Source organism: Octopus sinensis, linkage group LG10, assembly GCF_006345805.1.
Source record: "Octopus sinensis linkage group LG10, ASM634580v1, whole genome shotgun sequence".
Classification (NCBI taxonomy): Eukaryota; Metazoa; Mollusca; class Cephalopoda; order Octopoda; family Octopodidae; genus Octopus; species Octopus sinensis.
Genome location: NC_043006.1, coordinates 43,760,508 through 43,781,675, shown reverse-complemented (window position 1 = coordinate 43,781,675; position 21,168 = coordinate 43,760,508). Strand labels below are relative to the sequence as shown.

General features: G+C 36.4%; 1 protein-coding gene and 1 long non-coding RNA gene across 12 annotated transcripts in view; both read left to right on the top strand.

Moving 5' to 3' along the window:
- LOC118765112 overlaps positions 1–10,273 on the top strand; it is a 16,413-nt gene extending 6,140 nt beyond the window's left edge. The window contains exon 3 of the long non-coding RNA XR_005000960.1: positions 10,234–10,273. This is a non-coding gene — a long non-coding RNA (uncharacterized LOC118765112). The remainder of the gene's footprint in view (positions 1–10,233) is intronic.
- The window catches only part of LOC115216522 (misshapen-like kinase 1), an 835,290-nt gene that overhangs the window by 550,623 nt on the left and 263,499 nt on the right, over positions 1–21,168 (top strand). The gene's annotated exons all lie outside the window — the stretch shown is intronic.

Below are 21,168 nucleotides of genomic sequence, written 5' to 3'. Positions count from 1 at the left end.
TAGCCACAAGCTATTTATATATATATATATATATAGCTTGTGGCCACAAACATTAATATTTCTCATGAGTATTAATGTTCTTATATATATATATATATATATATATATATATATATATATATATATATATATATATATATATATATATATATATATATATATACATGTGTATGTATGTATGTATGTATGTATGTATGTATGTATGTATATGTAGTTAGCATTAGGAAGGGCCAGCTGTAGAAACTGTGCCAAAGCAGACATAGAACCTGGCAGAGACTTCCAGCTTGTCCTTGTTGAACTGTCCAACCATGCCAGCATGGAAAAAAGGGATGTTAAATGATGCTGAAATATAAAATAAATATTATTGGGACTGGTGACCCTCTTGACTGGTCACTAGTATATCACTGAAGCTATAATGTTGCTTTGGTATGTGTGTTAATGTACCCATATTTTTTGTAGTAGATGCAATGGTCAAATCTCACAAGTAGTCACAACTTTTTTCAGTTTTCTTCAGTATCTCCACACACATTCACATGCACACGACAATACCATCATCATCATCATCATCGTCATCTTTTTCATTTTAGTGTCCACGTTCCCCTATTTGCATAGTTCAGATGGAATTTGTCAAGGCAACTTTTCTGCGGCCGAATACTCTTCCTGTTGCTAACCCTTAACTATTTTCAAGAACTGTAATATTTTCCCATGGTGAGACACATTTTTACAGAAGATTGGAAGCAAAATGACACTGTATGTGTGCTGGTGGTGATGATGATGATAATCATTCTTGTTTACAACTACTGTGTGATGTGAAGGCAGTGAGGCACACTTGCTTGCCTTCACACACGCATGCACACACCCTCTTTTACTCTTTTATTTGTTTCAGTCATTTGACTGCAGCAATGCTGGAGCACTGCCTTTAGTCGAAACAAATCGACCCCAGAACTCATTCTTTGTAAACCTAGTACTTATTCTATTGATGTCTTTTGCTCAACCACTAAGTTATGGGGGACATAAACACACCAGCATTGGTTGTTAAGTGATGGTGGAGGGACAAACACAAACATACACACACATATATATATAGATATACATATATGACAGGCTTCTTTCAGTTTCTGTCTACCAAATCCACTTTTACAAGGCTTTGGTCAACTCGAGGTTATAATAGAAGACACTTGTCAAGGTGCTATGCAGTGGTACTGAACCCGGAACCTTGTGGCTGGTAAGCAAGCTGTTTACCACACAGCCACTCCTGCACCAATATATATATATATATATATATTATATATATATATATATATATATATATATTATTACATATTTATATTTTATCGTGCAAATATGGAAAAGTAAGCATTAAATTGAAGATTATGTATTACACACACACACACACACACACACACACACACGAAATTGCATTCATATGTTTTATGCACTTACATTTTTGAGTAATATTTTCAAATTTCAATTTATGGGAAAAGTATTTGCTTCAAATTAAACTCTTAAAAAAATATGCCTGGCAATGTTACTTTCCCATATTGGATTCTGCACTAAGATTTATGTTTGGTAAAACGGTGATATTTCTTTAGGTTGTAATTCGCAAAAAAAAAAAAAAAAAAAAAAAAAAAAAGACAAAAATGTCTCTTGTAACATTTTTTTACACATTATCCTTCAAAGAATTCGTTATGTTAGCCCTGTCTGTTAGTTTTTGGAGGCTTTCATAAAACAAAGAGTCTTGGATTTTTGTCTCTTATGAAAATTTATTACACTGTTGTTTGGAATGTGTGTTTAAAATGTAAACGCCTGCATATACAGTCCAGTTATGCTGGCATTGAAAGTATTTGTGCATAATCTTTTTTTTTTTGATTTTTTTTTTGCCTTTTTGGCATTTTGGCCAAATGCATTATGTTATGCTTCAGATGCAGGAACTGGATTTCAAGGCATACAAGTTTCATTTCTTCGTTTATGTATGCACATGCACGTGTGTGCATGCATGCATAGACAAAAACACAACTGTGCACACAAGAACAGGCATAGTGATGACTCCGTGTTGTAATTTTCTAATGACTGTAGTTCTCTGTGTGTGTGTGTGTGTGTGTGTGTGTGTGTGTGTGGTGTGTGTGTGTGTGATTGGTTGGATGTCTCTGACTAACACTTAAAAAACCTCTTCGTTATTGTAAATTCTTTGTCAATATGAATCATATTCGGCATCACCCTTACCTTAAGAGTAACAGCAATGATACAGACCAGTGACGGGTGCCACTACACAGGTGCTCAGCTTGCTAGAAATAGCAACAAATCTCCCTCTTAAATCACACCCTGACATGCCTAAAGTAACAAGCACATTTTGCATAATGTTGTCTTAGATATGCGTAAGCAAGGTCTTTGGTAGGTGATAGGGGTGTGTGTGGGGGTGGGGGTGGCGACAGTGTGGTCATGGCTGGAATGCTATAAATTATAGAGTTGATTGATTAGGACTAACCTGGAGCTGCACAGCATTAATATCAGCCACAACCTGAAAATTCCAAGGATCAATGAAGAGCACATGTTCTGACAAGTGTTGATATCTTATGAAGATTTTAACCAACATGGTTAGTTCATAGTTTGCATAGTTCTCAGCCATCTGTGTGAGCATAGGCATGTGTGTGCGCGCACGCACACACATACACACATGCACATACACCTTCATCATCATCGTTTGATGTCTGCTCCCCATGCTGGCATGGGTTGTATGGTTCGAGAGGGGCTGACTAGCTTGAGAGCTGTCTAGTCTTACGCATACATACATACATACAGTGTTTTTATGTATGCATATATATGTGTGTAAGTATTACATCCTTTTCTTTTAAGTTAAAATTTGTCTGCACCAGCATCATGTAGTCTAATGAAACATGTAGCACAGTGGTAGATAGGTTTTAAGACACTGATATTGCATGTCAGTTTTACATCTTGACTTGTTATGGCTGGCTGCTAGCTTTTCTGTAGAGCCAAATTCTTTTTGGGATTCTGCAAAGGCTGCTTGGAGTGGATTATTATATTTCTGTCAATTTTTCGATTAGTTTGTCCATATACGACGTATCGGTAGTCAAAGGTGAAAACCCTGCCACCTTGGTATCGTGTTTAAAGAGATGAGTTCGCAATCAATATGTCCATCCGCCAGTCTCTTGTGATAGATGCATAGAGACATGGAACCTGAGGAAAGACTTCACCAAATTAAGAATGGCTCAATATGCTCACAGCAAATTATGATTGGAATTAATGGAGAGATGTAAAAAAAAAGAAAAAGAAAAAGAAGCCATCTCATAAAACAATGAAATGGTTTTGGAAAACAAACAAAACTAAACGACATTGTTAGTTTCATAATATTATTGAAATGCTTGTTGACATGTTTTGTCTGTTTTGCATCTCCTTTGAGATCCAAACTATCAGGTTTTTTGTCTACCTGTCGTTGCTTGTGATCTGGAAGTCCAGTTTAAATCCATTTCAACTATCTTATGAGGTTGATGTCATTTAGTTGGATAGATTTAACAAAAGCAAATTTGAGATTTGGTGTGGAGAGTCAAAAGCTATGGAGTGATGAAAAGAAGATCTTTATCAAGCAGTGGGATAGCATTTGCTGATTTTGTGGGTGTATTTATTTATTTATTTATTTATTAGCTGTAAATAAATATTAAGTAGTTATTCGATCATTGAGCATTTTATGTCAAGATACTCTTATCCAACGTGGTCATGAGTGTGTTGAGCAACTTTTGTTGCATTCTAAGCAAATAAAAGGTTTTATATACATATACTCTACTTCATGTACCGAGTTCTTTTTCCCTCATTTTTAAACTCCTTTGTGTTTGTGTAAGAGAGAGAGAGAAAGAGATAGAGAGAGAGAGAAATTGACGCCAATTTCAGCAACTGGTCTAAACACAAACATAATCCCATATGCATACATACAAGTGAAGATATACATGTGTATGTTTATCTGGATACACCTATGTGTATAACACACATGCACACACAAACACACAGAGGTATTTCTACGCAATGCCTATAAGGATAATACTTTCTCTTCTTATTGAAACCTATATCTGCTAATACTCAGGTAATCTCTCTTCACACAAGCAAATCATAAACAAAGAATGCTTAAATGTTACTTTTTGCTTCTCATTGCATTGCCATACAGTATTTTTCTTTGTTTCCTCAAGACTATCCTCTTAACCCTTCATTCGATAGTATTTACAGCCACAACCTCTGTGTCTGCCTTTGTATAATACGCAGCATCTTTCTCTTTCTCTCTCATACGCTGTATATGTATCTGTCTCTTTCTCCCCCTCTCTCTTTCTTTATCGACGCTTCCTCACTTTCTCTCACATTAAACTCGATGCATATATATATATGTGTACCTGCTTGTTTGGTTCCATCATTGGAAATGCAAAGATGCCTGTCTGCTCCTACTGTTCTTTTTCTTTGCTTTAATTATTATATTCTATTAAGATGTGAACACAACGACTCTTCTATGCAATGGACACTGGTTTCGGTTGAGATTTGTCTGACGCATTCGATTCATTGACCAACAATGTTGCCTGTGTTCTGTGTGGTTGGAAAAGCATTGTTCTGTGTAAATGTGAGGCTGTCAGGAGCACACGACCATCTAAAACTTGGCTCTTTTAACTGATATTTGCTTCAGGAACATTGTGTGAAAAGTTCAATTCAACTATTTCCGATACTGTGTCGAAAGGCTTTACCATTCTTCACTATTTCTACTTGCACACTCTACAGAAACAACTGCTAATACCACCACCACTACCACTACCATAATAATTATAAAAAGAACAATAATAATGGATTCAAATTTTGTCACGAGGGCACCAATTTTTTTTGGAGGGGGGCACTGGGGGAAGGGGTAAGTTGGTTACACTGACCCCCAAGTTTTAACTGGTACTTATTTTATTGACCCCGAAAGGATGAAAGGCAAAAGTCGACCCCGGCAGAATTTGAACTCAGAATGTAAGGACGGATGAAATACTGCTAAGCATTTCGCCCAGCGCGCAAACGATTCTGCCAGCTTGCTGGCTTAACAATGATAATTATTAATCCTTTCTACTGGAAGCACAAGGCCTCAAATTTGGGAGAAGGGATTAAGTCAGTTACATCAGCCCCAATGCATAACTGGTACTAATTTTATCACCCCAAAAGGATGAAAAGTAAAGTTGACCATGGTGGAATTTGAACTCAGAATGTAACGGCAGACGAAATACTGCTGAGCATTTCACCCGGCATGCTAACGATTCTGTCAGCTTGCTACCTTTATAATAATCCTTTCTACTATGAGCACAAGGCCTGGACTTTCGTGGGGAGGGGTACAGTCGATCACATCGACCCCCCCAGAACTCGACTGGCACTCAATTTATCGACCCTGAAAGGATGAAAGGCAAAGTCGACCACGGTGGAATTTGAACACAGAATGCTGCAGCAGACGAAATACCACTAAGTATTTTGCCTGGTGCACTAACAATTCTGCCAGCTTGCCACCTTAATAATAATAATGATAATCACCATCACTGTCTATTTACATCAAGCTTTCCATGCTGACATAGATTAGATGGGCTTTCTGTGGCACCGTTTTATGACCAGATGCCCTTCCTACAGGTACTTCCTTTGCCTCTTACAGCATGCAAGGACACAGTGTAATTAATCTAAAGCTGGGATACACACATGAATATATATTATGCTCATATATGCACACACGTGTGTATAAGTAACTGGATATCTTTCAGTGTTAACTGGGCCAGTTGTTTGATCAGTTGAAGTATGAGTGGCTGAGTATACCTTAGGTGTTTGTACACGTAACACAGTTCTCAGGCCAATTCAGTGTCACACTTTGAGAGAGTTAGTGCTTTGAATTGCAGGGTGCAGTACATCTAACAGGCTTCTTTATAGTTTCCATTTGTTTATTTCATTAGCACGGTGTAACTCAACCACAGGCTGTGGTAAAAGGCACTTACCTCTGATACCATGCTGTAGGATTGAAACCAAGGCATCATGATTACAAAACGAAATTCTTAACTGTTCAGCTATGCCATTTCTCTTTTTTACACGCACGCGCGCACACACACACACACACACACACACACATTCATTACACACAAACATACATGCATACATATGTGTGTACCTGATATAAATATTTATTAATTAGTAACAGCTTGGTATTATTTTCTTTTTAATCTATATCAATCATTCTTTATTTCTTAGCAATTTTTCTCATTTTTGTTTGTTTGTTTTTTTTTTGGGGGGGGGTGAGTTATAGAATATTTAACAATTTGTTTTGAATCTTTTCTATTTTATCATTGATTTATATCAATTTTTCTATCTTACTTCTTCTGTTATTATTATTATTTTTTTTCCTATAAGGATTATTTTCTTTTGTGAGATTGATGGCTTGTTACAAGACATGAGGAATTGTGGTCTCTTACTGCCTGCTATTCTTCTCACTAGTTCTTTGACTTATTATACAGACACAGAGTTTGTCTTTCTTTCAACAGAAAACTAGTTGCTGATGTTTTTTGGGTAAATTAAATCTTTCCAAGAACCACATATTGTCAAAGCCTGTATTTGATTTCTTTCAAAATTCCTTTTTGCTTTTGTTTTTTTTTTTTGGTTGTTTGGTTTCTTTTTTTTTTTGTTTTATAGATATGACTGTATAATTAAATTTTTATGAGAAAACTGCATGAATAAGTAAGATGAAAATTAAATTAAGCATCAAGCAGGTGAGGTTAGTTGTGCTGGTTATGGTTGTGATGGTTTCGTCTAAGAAACAATAAAATTGCCAACAAAAAGACTCTTGCCTCTAGCTTATAATAAATTCCACTACCACTGGCTTTTGTTCGCACATCTTGTGCTATAATTCAATCAATATATATATATGTATACAATCTTGTATTTACACATAAATTTCCTTTTTCCTTTTATTCTTCTGCTTTTTGTTTCATGCCTTTATAGTTTCTTTTTTTCTACTTTTCGGAACCCATCAAAATTTCAGTGTGATGAAAGAATATATGAAGAGATATGAGTGTGTGCATGCATACATGGGTGTTCGTTAGAAAAATCTCAAACATTTGTAGAATATATGCAATGTATGTGGTTAATGTCTACCTTACTATATATGAGCATGTGTTCACAATATTCCGCCAGTATTTCACTGAAGAATCTCAAATGAAAGTTTTGTCTTTATTTATTTAAAATATCCTGAGCAATATCCATCTTTTGCAAAGTAACACTTGATATTTAGATATTGAAAATATTAATATAATAACTTAATTCAAGTAGGATCAATATTGCATTTGTATCAAATATATAATCAAAAAGTAACAGTTTTGCTATTCCACCACATATTTTAATTAAAATTTGTTAGTGAAATTTAAAAATCTTATAGAAATCTGAGATATGAAAATTACTAATGAATTATATGTAAAATTTTCAATTAGTATCTACACGCAACATAGTACATGAGATATAGTCTCTATCTCTTTCTATCTTTTCATTTGTAATTACTTGAATGAGGTGTGTGTGTTTAAGTGAAATATTCATGATTAGGACACATTTGTTGTGAAATGGATCTTTGTAGAAATTTGATTTCGCCACCTGTTATTATTAATTGGGTAAAAATTTGAAGTATGCGTTAAGCAATAACCATCGACAGGTACAGACATATTGTAGTTAAGTTCTTAGCTAACATAAGTACTTGCAAGTGAGATAGTAATTTTTGCCAATCAAATTTATATGAATTATAGAGTATAAATGAATGGCAAGCAGATAATAGTTGTTTTAAATGAATTCTTAAAAGTGTATTGCCGTCAAAATGTATAGACGACTTGTAGATTTTATTCAGATAAGATGAAAGAGATGGCACACAAGGAATTTTGCTTAAATTTGTAATTATGATATAGTCTGTATTCATAGTAGTGGAATTGGTGATAGTATAGAAGTACTATTGGTAATTATTGTAGTTGTATGACCCAGAATCATGGCATTGTAAAGCTGATAAGCTGGAGGGGAGCTAGTGCAATTTTCTGAAACTTCAATATGATTCAGAAGAAGGATAGACCAACTTTGAAAGGACTAATTCTAAGATCATGAAACATTAGGAGTTATTACAGTAAGGAAAATAAACTGGTATGGATTTGTATGTGTGTATGTATGTACGTATATATATTGTGAGAATAGTTATTTTTCGTTACAGTTGTTACCAGTAGTTATACTTAAACAGACTAATAGAAGTCTGAGGAAACAAATCTTTGAATATATATGGTAGAATTGTATTATATAGTATTACATAAGTAAAATCATATGTCTTCTAAAAATTCGCAGATAAAATATCAAGTATTTTCTTAATGTATCGGTACAGTGTCTATTTGACAACTGTGTCTGAATTTTTTCTTTAAATATTTGAGAAATATGTCTATTGAGAAATACATTTTTTGTCATTTTTAAAATAGAGCTAATGTATTGCCTGCATTAATCCCAGAATCAGAAAAGGATTTGTACATTTTTAGCAAATTTCTTTTCCATTGTTAAGCAGCTAACAAGGTTTGTTGATTGCTGCAGAAAATTCCAGCAGTTTCTGAAGAACGTGATCATTAACAGAACTTCCATCATTAGTTCCAACCAAGTCTTATGATAATTATTTTGTCTTCAATTTTATATATGGCGTTGTCTGTATCTACTGAATGTAAATATGAATCTTAATATTAATTACCTGTTGAAGAAAAATCTTGTACATGTGATGACTTCAGTGTTGGAGTTATGTTTAGATCTGATGCCAGACTAATTCATACTATTAACAACATTTTGAATACATGTATTTTTTTTTTCTTTAAGAAAAGTATGTTTAACTTGTAGCTTTAAACTCCATCTGGTGTCATAGGTCTGGCTATAATGGAGGGCTATTTTTTTACAGATTTGTTTTTCTTAGAGATATTCCTGTCACAAACCCAATATTTCAAACCATGGCTGTTGTTTTAATGATTGAAAGGGATTTTGAGAATCAATTTAAAGTGGCAGTTTGCATCGAGTTGACTGAAGCTGTCTTGGGTGAAGATTACGGAGATTATTCATCACCCCAGAATTGATTTAAGCATCAAGACCTAGATTATATCTTAAGTATTTTCAAATTTAGAATGACAGATTGTTTTTTAATCATTGTAGAATGATAGTTGACAACAGTTGATCTATCAACAACAGTTGCAGTCTATTCATTGCTGCACTCAGCCTGCTTTTCACACTCCTCACTGCTTCTCTTCTTCTTCTGCCTCCACCACCTCCTCCTCCTGAGTTACTTAGTACACACTTTTATGCAGTTCCTATTGTTTGTCTTTTCTCTTTTCATTCTTTGAATTTTTAGAATTGGAATTATCTCCTATGGCTCATTTATAATTATTTTTGTCGGTTTCTTCTCTGAATGTTTAAACCAGTATAAAGATTACTGTTTTACCTCTATGTAGATGATGAGAGGGTGGTATGTGAAGTGAAGTGAAGTGAAGTGAAGTGGGGTGGAGTGGAGTGGAGGCAAGGGAGTGGGGAGGTGAGTTCATCAGTTAAAATGGCAATTAATTTCTTTGGTAATTCTTTTTAAACTTGTTTCATACGAGATAAATAATCTAATAGCCCCCCGGTGATCAGGTGATTTAAATAGAGATTTTGGTATTAATTTAGACTTAGTTACATCACAGACTAATATTTTTGGTGGCTTTAATGTCCATCATCGAAGTAACTCTCTGATTTATTTGTATACAATTTATTAATTACTGTGGACTGAGTGGATTAAGATTGGTTATTGAAAACTGACCGGAAACTATTTGTTGTCAATGTTAGTTGTTTAGCATTCAGCCAATCCATGATTGAGTACAACTATGATCAAAAGCATTCTGATCATGGCCATCCTTTCATCGGCATCCTTCTTTCAAAGCACATGTAGAACTATACTGATAAGTTCTTTTCATATTCAAGACAGTTGGGTGTTATTTGAGGGAGATTTAGCTGCTTTTGCTCACAGATTGTTTGACCACTTGGAGACTTTCCTCCTCCTCCTCCTCCTCCTCATCATCATCATCGTTTAACGTCCGCTTTCCATGCTAGCATGGATTGGACGATTTGACTGAGGACTGGTGAACCAGATGGCTGCACCAGGCTCCAATCTGATCTGGCAGAGTGTCTACAGCTGGATGCCCTTCCTAACACCAGCCACTCCGGGAGTGTAGTGGGTGCATTTTACGTGCTACTGAAATGAGGGCCAGTCAGGTGGTACTGGCAACAGCCATGCTCAAGTGATGTTTTTGATGTGCCACCTGCACAGGAGCCAGTCAAGCGGCATTGGCAGTGACCTTGCTTGAATGTTTTTCATGTGCCAGTAAGGCAACGCTGGAAATGATCACGTTTGAATGGTGCTCTTTACATGCCACCGGCTCGGAAGCCAATCAGTCTGTCTATCTGTATGCTCAATTCCACCAAGGTTGACTTTGCCTTTCATCCTTTTGAAGTCGATAAAATAAGTACCAGTTGAGCACTGGGGTTGATGTAATCGACTTACCCCCTTCCCCAAAATTGCTGGCGGCCTTGTACCAAATTCGAGACCATCATTAATATCTAATCTGGAAAATAAAACTTCTATCCAACCCTTTTAAATGATGAAACTATTAGAAATTTTACAAAGTTTTGGCTGTACAGGTCCTTACTTCCTTACATTTAGCATTCTGGGCAAAATGCTCAGCGGTATTTTGTCTGTCGCTACGTTCGGAGTTCAAATTCCGTTGAGGTTGATTTTACTTTCATCCTTTCGGGGTGGATAAATTAAGAACCAGTTATGAACTGGGGTCAGTGTAATCGACTTAATCGCTTCCTCCAAATTTAAGGCCTTGTGCTTCCAGTAGAAAGGGTTATTACTGCCTTACATTATTGTAACATGAAGAAACTTGAATCATTAGTCAGTATTTTTGTTATTAAACACCCAATCAGTGTTAGTTGTCAGCAACCTTTTGCTTCCTATTCCAAGCTAAAAGTACTATTTCTTTCTTTCTTTCTTGCTTTCCACCTTCCTTCCCCCCTCCTTCTTCCCCTGCCATCATTCTATTTTTAATGGCCCACCTTGCCCAGATATATCACATCATAGCTCTCAGTAAATACCAATTTTGTAACCACATCAGTTGGCACCATATTTTTGTCAGTTAAGAGGTGCTACAAGCATTAAGACATAAACCCTATCATTAGCATGGTATATTTACCACACACAAATGATAACCATAGGTTTCTATCACACATTTTGCATCCTTTCAACGTGCTGACATCACAAGTCTCCATTTATAAAACGAAGTGATGAAGAGTGATGTTTTTCTTATTTGCTTGGTTTTTTTTTAATATTTTATTTTATGGGAAAGGAAAAAGAAAAAACAAGGAAATTTTTCCTCTCATCAGCTAGAACTAGAATATGTGCTTGCTGATTCAAACAAAAGTGTGTTTTTGCACAAGGATTTTTATTCCATTCATTCATTCATTCATTTATTTATGCATTACATTCTCTCTTGATAACTTTTGCTAACCTCTTCAAGAAAATCTAAATATTTGCTAATGAAATTGAATAACTCTCCACTCCTTTTTGTGGCATTGTGGGAGTTAAGTGTTGTTCATTAGTCTTTTCCAATACAACACAATATTTATAAATATGTTTCTTGATCTCAAAAGAATTAACAGCTAATGAATACATTGTCTTCACTTACAGATGTGTGTGCGTATGTGTATGTCCATGTTGGTGTAAAGTATGTTTAAAACACAAAACATAACTGTAATTGTGTGATTCTGTTTTAAAATTGAAACCTTCTCCATCTTTCCAATATAGCCCTACCCAACCCTGATAGAAGTATTCAGTTTTAATTCATATAGGCGTAGGAGTGGCTGTGTGGTAAGTAGCGTGCTTACCAACCACATGGTTCCAGGTTCAGTCCCACCGCGTGGCACCTTGGGCAAGTGTCTTCTACTATAGCCTCGGGCTGACCAAAGCCTTGTGAGTGGATTTGATAGATGGAAACTGAAAGAAGCCTGTCATATATATGTATTTATATATATGTATTTATCTATATATATATATATATATATATATATATATATATATGTATGTGTGTGTGTGTGTGTGTGTGTGTGTGTGTGTGTGTCTGCGTTTGTGTTCCCAATATTGCTTGACAACCGATGCTGGTGTGTTTATGTCTCCGTCACTTAGCAGTTCGGCAAAAGAGACCGATAGAATAAGTACTAGGCTTACAAAGAATAAGTCCTGGTGTTGATTTGCTCGACTAAAGGCGGTACTCCAACATGGCCACAGTCAAATGATTGAAACAAGTAAAAGTGTTAAGAGTGTCTATCTACAAAATTCCATTGATAAGGTGTTTGCAAACCCATAGCCAAGTGGTTGTGATGTAAGCTTGCTAAGCAAACGATTATTATTCCTGTATTGTTTTTTTATGTATAAATCAGGCATAAGGCCTGAAATTTGGTGGGGTGGGGGTGTTAGTTGATCACATTGATCCCCAGTGGCTATCTGCTACATAATTTATAGACTCCCCTCCCCACAAAAGAGTGAAGGGCAAAGTTGACCTCGGTGGGATTTGAACTCGGAATGTAACGTGTCAGGAGACATGCGAAGGATTCTTCCACTTTGGTGCTTTGCTTGATATATAACGTCTCCCCTTCCATCGTAAGACAAATGAGAATAGTGTGTGATTAGATCTCAGTATAATAAGCTCCACAGATGAGAAGAGAATGGTGGGAGTAGTAATGAATGATACAACATTCTGTAGATCCATCTAACTTTATCTAGCGAAGAGAGAAGTATATATTAGAATGATATACACACATCACAGAGAGAGAGATTTCAGATCTGTGTGCACACGCACTCTCTCTCTCTCTGTCTATCTATCTCTACCCCTCTCTTTCTCTCTCTCTCTCTCACACACAGATACACACACACACACACACACACACACACACACACACAGAGTTGGGAATAATTTATATTTGAACTCCAAACCAATGAATGCAGCCTGGCGTAAATAAAATTTCCAGATAATTTGAGCTTCTTTTACATCCATATTTCTCTCTGTGTACATATATAATATAGGTATGGTTATATATTATATACACATACACACCACATCACACTCATACACACACAAATATATACATACATATATTATATTGTGTTTTTGTCTGTGTTGCTTGAATGTGTGTAGAATGTGTGTATGTGAGTCCAGCTCTCTCTCTCTCTCTCTCTTTCTCTCTCTCTCCTCTCTCTCTCTCTCTCTTTCTCTGTATGTGTATCTATGTTGTTTGTGAATATTAAAGCATATTTATTATGTGGGAGAGGGGAGGAGCCATGGTGTAAAACTCTCGGGAACTGTGTAAATATTTCTTAGATATATTCCCAATTTTAATTGACCATTAGTTTACTCCGTCTAAACTCCTATCCAATATGAGAACTTCAGAAGATCAATTTCAAAAGAGGAAATTATAAATTATTTCCTCTCAGTATCCAGCAGTCCAAACACTGTTAATGTTTTGGAAGCAGGGAAGAAATAAAATGGTTAAATTAGTGGAAGTGAATCGTAAAGTTGGTTTTAGCCTTTCGTATTGTTGCAATTGTTGTTTAAACAGAGATTTTCACTAAGTGGTGGGAAGTTTTCTATGGAAATGCGGCGTCATTTTATATGTAAAATTAAATATCCCTTTGATAACTGTAGCTACGTATCTGTACAAATGTTGCTAATACTCTATGTAAGTATTACTAGTTGTCTATACAGGTAATGTGGAGTCGATTGGCAAATGTTTCAAGCTCTTTATAGCCATTATTGATGACACTGTAGCACCATATATGTGTTCTAGCTATGTATGATCATTAAAGTGTAATATTACATAACTAGCAACTTTCCATGAGGAATTAAAAACTAAACCATTACGTGTGGAGCAAGTAGGATTACTTTTAGATGTTACCAATGGCTTTGCATCATGTATTTTCGGCGAGATGTTTCTCTGTGTTGTCTAATTTATGTTGTGTAGCCTGAATGTGTGCTCTTAATATCTCCCTTTACAATTAACGGATTGGCAGTCGAACATGGGCACCTAGCTTTAAAATAGTTGTGTTCATATTTTTCAGAAATGCATTTTCCTGTTTTTGCAGATTCATATAAGCTATGAATGTTAGGTGCCAGATAATTGCGAGAACAGAGAGAGAGAGTGAGAGAGAGAGAAAGAAGTGGGGGGAAAGGTGGTGTTGGTGGTGATGGCGGGCGGGGGGGGGGTGATCAATAGAAAAATTTAAGTACTTCTTAAGTAGTTATTTGAGTTTGGCTGAAATCCACTGGTAAATATTAACTATCAATCAGTGACTTACATTATTGAGAATGATGATGTAGGAAATTTATTTCTTTATTTCACAAAAAAAAAACCAAAAAAAAAACCAAAAAGAAAACTGAAGAAAAAGATAAAACAGAGTCTGTACTTGGCTCACTGGCAGAATAGGTAAAGCAACACAAACAGATTAGATTATCTTGCAGTATTTATCCAGGTTGTTTTATGTTCAGAGATCAAATCCTGTGAAGGCTCTCTTTACTTTTAAACCTCTCAGGGTTGATAAAAATCAAGCAGTTTCCAGGTATTGATGATTGATATCAGTAGTTATACACATCCACCTAAATTTGGGATCTTGTGGCTCTGTTAGCAAACCCTTTTGTTTTGTATATATGCATGTGTGTGTGGCTTTGTGTATATGTATGTGTGTGATTGTGCATTTATGTATGCATGCATCTGTATCTGTATCTTTAAACACAGTCACTACCCTTGATGAGGCAATGGCTTCAGTGCATTTAATCTCGATTTCTACACCTTCATTTTATTGAATGAATAAACCCTTTCATTTTGTATGGGTCACAGTGATTCAACAGAAGTATATTCTATTTATCAATGGCATCCACTAAGTCGTGTGCGAGAGAGAGAGAGAATGAGAGAGGCGAAGGTGGGGGGACTGACCACACACCATCTCACTTCTAGTGTCATCAGGTTGCCATTGATCTGTCTGATCGACCCAGAATTGCTTTTGTTCTTTCTCTCTATTGCCCTGACAGTTATCACCGTAAAGCGATGTGCAGTTTGGACCATGGGAATACACACGCCATTTGTGGATATATGACATTGTCAAAGATTCACCAGGGAGAAAAAGTATTATAAAGGATAATATATGTGCGTGTGTATACACAGGGATAGATAGATTGAAGATACAAGGTTATTGCTGTTTTCAGTTTTCTCCTCTTCTTTTTGTTTTCATCCAATCTATCTATTTGGCTGATCTATCATCATTCTCTCAAGTGTCCTCTTTTACTTTCGCTTCCCATCTTTCTCCACTTCCTTTCTATCTCATTCTTTAAATATATCTCCATTTATTCCTTTCAATCCATTTTCTATTTCTTTCCCTTTTAGATGCACATATAGTTCTTTTTACTTTGTTTTGGTCTTTACATTTCTTTCTGTTTTCTTATTCTTTTTTTCTTTTAAATGAGTTAAAATTATTGGTTGTGATCATATTTCGTCTTTAAAGAAAATTGTTAGAATGAAACAAAAAAAAAAAAAAGAAATCAATGTAGAAATTCTTTCTCAATCATAAATATATTTCACAATTTAGTCGTTTCATGTTCAAATCCAGGTGGGAGAAACAGTACCTTTTCTATAATCCTGTATTTCTGAGATGAAATTTTTTTAATATTATTTATTAATAGGAGCAGTGTCTTCATCTTGTTGCTTTCACAACTAATACATAATATGAAAAATTCCTCATCTCAGAAAATACAGAGTTGTATTATCCGAACAGTTGAGAACCGATATAAGACATCAATGGAGGCTTGTAAACCTTAAAAATTCACTCTTAATACTGCTTACAGGCAAAGCATAGTGGATAAAGGTGTTGATTAATGCATTGCAATTACCTAAAGGTTCTAAGTTCAATCTCAGGCAAGACGCCAAGGTGAATCAATCACAAGGCACCTGAAAAATGGCTGCGATACACACAACTGAAATGTAATGAAAGCAACAACCAAGATGAGAGCATCAGTCTGACTAATACATAATTACCCTTTATGTTTATAAGACACTGATGAAATGAGTCTATCCTTTCTCTGTCACCATCTGTTTCAATATAAAATCAAAAGACATTTTTAATTTCAACCATATTCTCCCCACCCTCCTGCACCTCCCACACTACCTCCACCCCACTACAGCATCTACCCACTGCTCTCCTCTACCTAACCATTGCTCTCCTCTTCCCCCTCTCCCCCACTCCTCCTGCCCTCTTTCCCACCTCACTCTCCAGTTTCTTTATCTATCTGCTAATTTCTAAAGAATAAAATATTATAAAACAAGATTATATTGAATTGATTAGGTTTCATCAGTGAGGTTTGAAATGGTCAAGTGGCCTTTTATGTTTTGAAATTTCTGCCAATTGGCTGTTAAGCGAAGCTTGATCATCACTTCTGTACTAATCAATCAACTCTGCCATAGATCAGCATATCCAACGATGTGTGTGTGTGTATGTGTGTGTGTTTCTCTATGCGTGGGTGTGATTGTGTGCCTGTGTGTGCTCTAATACATACAGACTGATAACTTGGTTCACACATCCACATGCTCTTTCAACGCATACAGGTATGAACTTAGCCACATACACACACACACACACTAAAGTATACACTTAATTCAAATGTACATTCATCTTTAGTGTGTGTGTGTGTACATGCACATAACATATGAACTAATATATATATATATATATACACACACACACACATCCTCAAACCTGAACATACATGTAAGCACGTACAACCACATGACTAGCAGCATTCATTTAAATTATTTAGAAGCTCTGAATTGCTGGACAGTGGACTTACATTATGGAAGTGGTCTCTGGCCATGATGAATTATAGTAGTAGGGACAGTGGTCTTGGTACTAAGTGTTTGTGGTAGCAATATATGGTTGGCTTTAGCATTGCACTGTAGTGGTGAGAGATGGAATTGCTTGCATTAGCAGTATGTTTGATGGTGGGGTGGGGGTGGCAACAGTGTTTATGTACTGTGTGTGTGTATGTGTGTTACTCCTTTACTTGTTTCAGTCATTTTGACTGTGGCCATGCTGGAGCACCGCCTTTAGTCGAGCAAATCGACCCCAGGACTTATTCATTGTAAGCCTAGTACTTATTCTATCGATTCTCTTTTACTGAATCGCTAAGTTATGGGGGATGTAAACACACCAGCATCAGTTGTCAAGCGATGTTGGGGGTGGGGGGACAAACACACACACACACACACACACACATATATACAACGGGCTTCTTTCAGTTTCCGCCTACCAAATCCACTCACAAGGCTTTGGTTGGCTTGTGGCTATAGTAGAAGACACTTTCCCAAGGTGCCATGCAGTGGGACTGAATCCGGAACCATGTGGTTCGTAAGCAAGCTACTTACCACATAGCCAAAAGTTCACCAAATGCAATAAATTTATGTACTGTGAGTGGACAGGTGGTGGGGGTAGAAAGTGAATTTCTGAAATGTTGGGCAGAGAACTTGATCAGAGAAGAAATAACAGGTGTTTTTGGATGTTAATGGGGTTGAAGTGTGATAGAAGGAAAAAAAAAAAGAAAGAAAGAAAGAAAAGGAGTGGAGGGGGGCATGGGTGTGACCAATTAATGAGAAAGGTGGTAAAAGGTTACATGTCTGAGAGAGAGAGGGGGGAGAGAGTTTCAGGGAGGGAGAGAGTTTCAGGGAGGGAGAGAGTTTCAGGGAGGGAGAGAAAGTAAAAGTAGAAGGAGGCATCACCATTTTTCTTAGAGTCTGGTATATCGCCCCCTCCCCACTCCCACTCCCTGCCTCCACACAACTGACGTAGTTTGTAGTTTTCAACTGTGTAGCTACAATCATCGTGTAAACCATTCTCGATTTCAGTTTTTCATCATTGACCCTCAACTCTAACCTGAATGAGTTAACGAGTCTGTTTCTTTATTCACACAAAGTTCAGTTCAAACCGAATGAATAACATTCGAGGAAGAGAAAGAGAAAAATGTAGTTATATGGTTTAACAAATTTGAATATGGTTATCTACTATTGATTGCTTGATAGGTAGCGATACTTGAAATAGAGAATATGAATGGGATGAAGGAGCAGGGAAGGATGGCGAAAGAGAGAAAGAGAGAGCGAGTGAGAGAGAGAGAAAAAAATGAGAGCTAGAGGGTGAGGGGAAAGGGAGAAAAAATATTTCTTGTCTATACTAATAATACCCGTGTTTGTTCCAAATCTTTTATTTGGCACTATGCTAGTAATTTAGTGAACTTATTTTGCTGTCTTCAACTTTCCTTCTACCTCATAGCCCATGTTGTTATGGTTCAATTGGAAAAGTCGGTCATTGTTGGCTGATCACACACACACAAACCCACACTCATGCTCACTCACACAGCGCTTGCGACAGTTCTTATATTGATCTGCCAAACAGTCCATTTGACTGACTTTACTGTATTACCCTGTGTTTAACCAAATCACCAACCTCGATCGAACGACCATTGAAGTGGCTAAACTTGTCTCCTTGTCATTCTAAATGTGTTCAGCTCCATCAGTAAATGTGTGTGTATATATATATATATATATATATATATATATATATATAATATGTATGTATGTATGTATGTATATGTATATACACACACATATATACATGCGTGTGTGCACCACTATTTAACGATGACAAGCTGCCCAGAAAAATTCCTATATTTCTTAACACATCAATTAGTGCTTCACACACTCGAAATATGTGTATCGCTCTTTCGGTAATTAGTCACCTTTCCTCTCCCCGCCCCACTCACTTAACTACCATGACTATGCCTACTACAGCGGTGGTGGTAGTGTTGTTGTTGTTGTTGTTGGTGGTGGCTGTGACTCTACTGGAATGGAGTGATATATTCTCAAGAGAAAGGGTTCAGTTTGGCCACATATTAAGGACCCAATTCATTTGGTTGATGATTAGTGATGTGGGACTCTGATCATGAAGAGGTTGTAGTCATAGGTTTTGCAGTTAGTCATGCTCACTCTTCAGTCTTTAGTGACTCTTTTATAGCAATTTGAAGCCACTTTATAAGATATAGTGTACGTATGTGCAGGAGTGGCTGCTTGGTAAGTAGCTTGCTTACCAACCACATGGTTCTGGGTTCAGTCCAGTTTTCTGCTATAGCCTTGAGCTGACCAGACCCTTGTCAGTGGATTTGGTAGACGTTCTTGCCTCAAATTTCAGACCTTGTGCTAAAGTCTGAAGCAATCATCATGCCTTGTGATATTTGTTCTGGCTCTTTACATTCTGAGTTCATATCCATCCCTAGTCAAATTTGCCTTTCAACACTTCTGGGTTCATTGAATAAAGTACTGATCAAGTTGATGTTATGAAGTAAGCCCTATCCCTCAAAATTTGTGTCTAAATTAGAAACCACCACAACCATCACCATCACTACTGATGATGATGGTAGTGATGATGATCCTTCCTACTGTAGGCACAAGATCTGAAATTTTGGGGTGGGGACTAGTCAATTATATCGACCCCAGTACTTAATGGTACTTATTTTAGTTAACCCAATAAGACAAAAGTTAAAGTTGACCACAATGAAATCATCATCAGTAGTCATAATGATAATAATAACGAGCTCTTAGAGAGTGCAAACCTCCGCCAAGGCAACACCTATGTCCTCTCAACAATTAGCCAGAGATGATTTTTAAAATTAGAATATCTGAAATAAACTCGACTGCTGTCACAAATGAGAAGACTAAAAATGAACCTGACCATCTTAAAAAGTAAGTAAAAAAAAAAAACAGGAAAAATAATCAAGAATCCATGTCCAGTACTGGATCGATCCCAAAATCTAATCAGTTTGTGCCAGTTATGAGGCCAGACATCCCTGAAAGTTTCATTTGAATCCATCCAGCAGTTCTTGAGATATCTTGCCCACGGACAAACAAACAAACAAATGCAACTGAAAACAATACCTCTGCCTTTGCTAAGGCAGAGGCAATAATCCTTTCTGATATAAGCACAAAGCCTAAAATGTTGAGGGTGTGGTCCATTGTATGGACCCCAGTACATGTCTGGCACTTATTTTTATTGACCCTGGAAAGATGAAAGGCAAAGCCGTCTTTGATGGAAAATTAATAATAATAATAATAATAATAACAACATTGTTGTGAAGCGAACTTTTAAACACCACCCCACCATAATAATGTAGACTCATTGGTTTCAATTCCCATTTGAACCATTTCCTCCTCTTCCTCCTTCCTTGAAAGAAGCAATGATGTCCAATAGCAATCCGGTGATTGAACTGATGTGGCACTGCACAAGACTTCGTGTTTTTTCCTGTAGTGATTTAAAGATGTAGGATTCATTTCAATTTACTCACTTCTAAAACCGGAGTTTCCCCATGACAGTGTTGCAAATAATTATTCTTGCTTATTTAGAAATGTTCTTGTTGTAGAATTAGAAGAGGATAGCGTCAATGATGTAGAATACAAACTGGAGAAGGGGGGGGGGTGCTTGCCAGTAGCTTTGTATGGGAACCTGTTATCACATTTTGACAATCATGCTAATTAATATCAATTAACTTTACTGAATGCTCCTGCTTGTGTTTTAAATCTTTGTCTTTTCTTTCTTTCATTTTTTTTTTTTTGTTTTTAATATTCCTCATTTTTTTTCTTTTTCAATCTTTCTTTTACGGTCTCTTCTCTTTTATTCTGTCTCTTTTGTAGAGAGAGAGAGCTGAAAAGATACAGTATTTATAACGCTATCAGGTTGTTTTAGCTGTAACGTTACATGTCAGCTTAGGAAGAGGAGAGAGAGAGAGAGAGAGAGAAGTATGTCTGTTGGAGATACATGCACAGTGTAGAGGGGAAGGAAGAAAGTTACTCTCCTGAAGTTAAGAGAGAGAAAAATTGCGGAAGCAGGAGGGGAAAGACACAGAGTTTTATGTTGATTAGAGAACAAAAAAAAAAAAAAAAAAAAAAAAAATGAGAATGAAAGAGGGTGGGTGATAGGGGGAGGGAGTAATGTAATCAATGGAAAAGATTTCA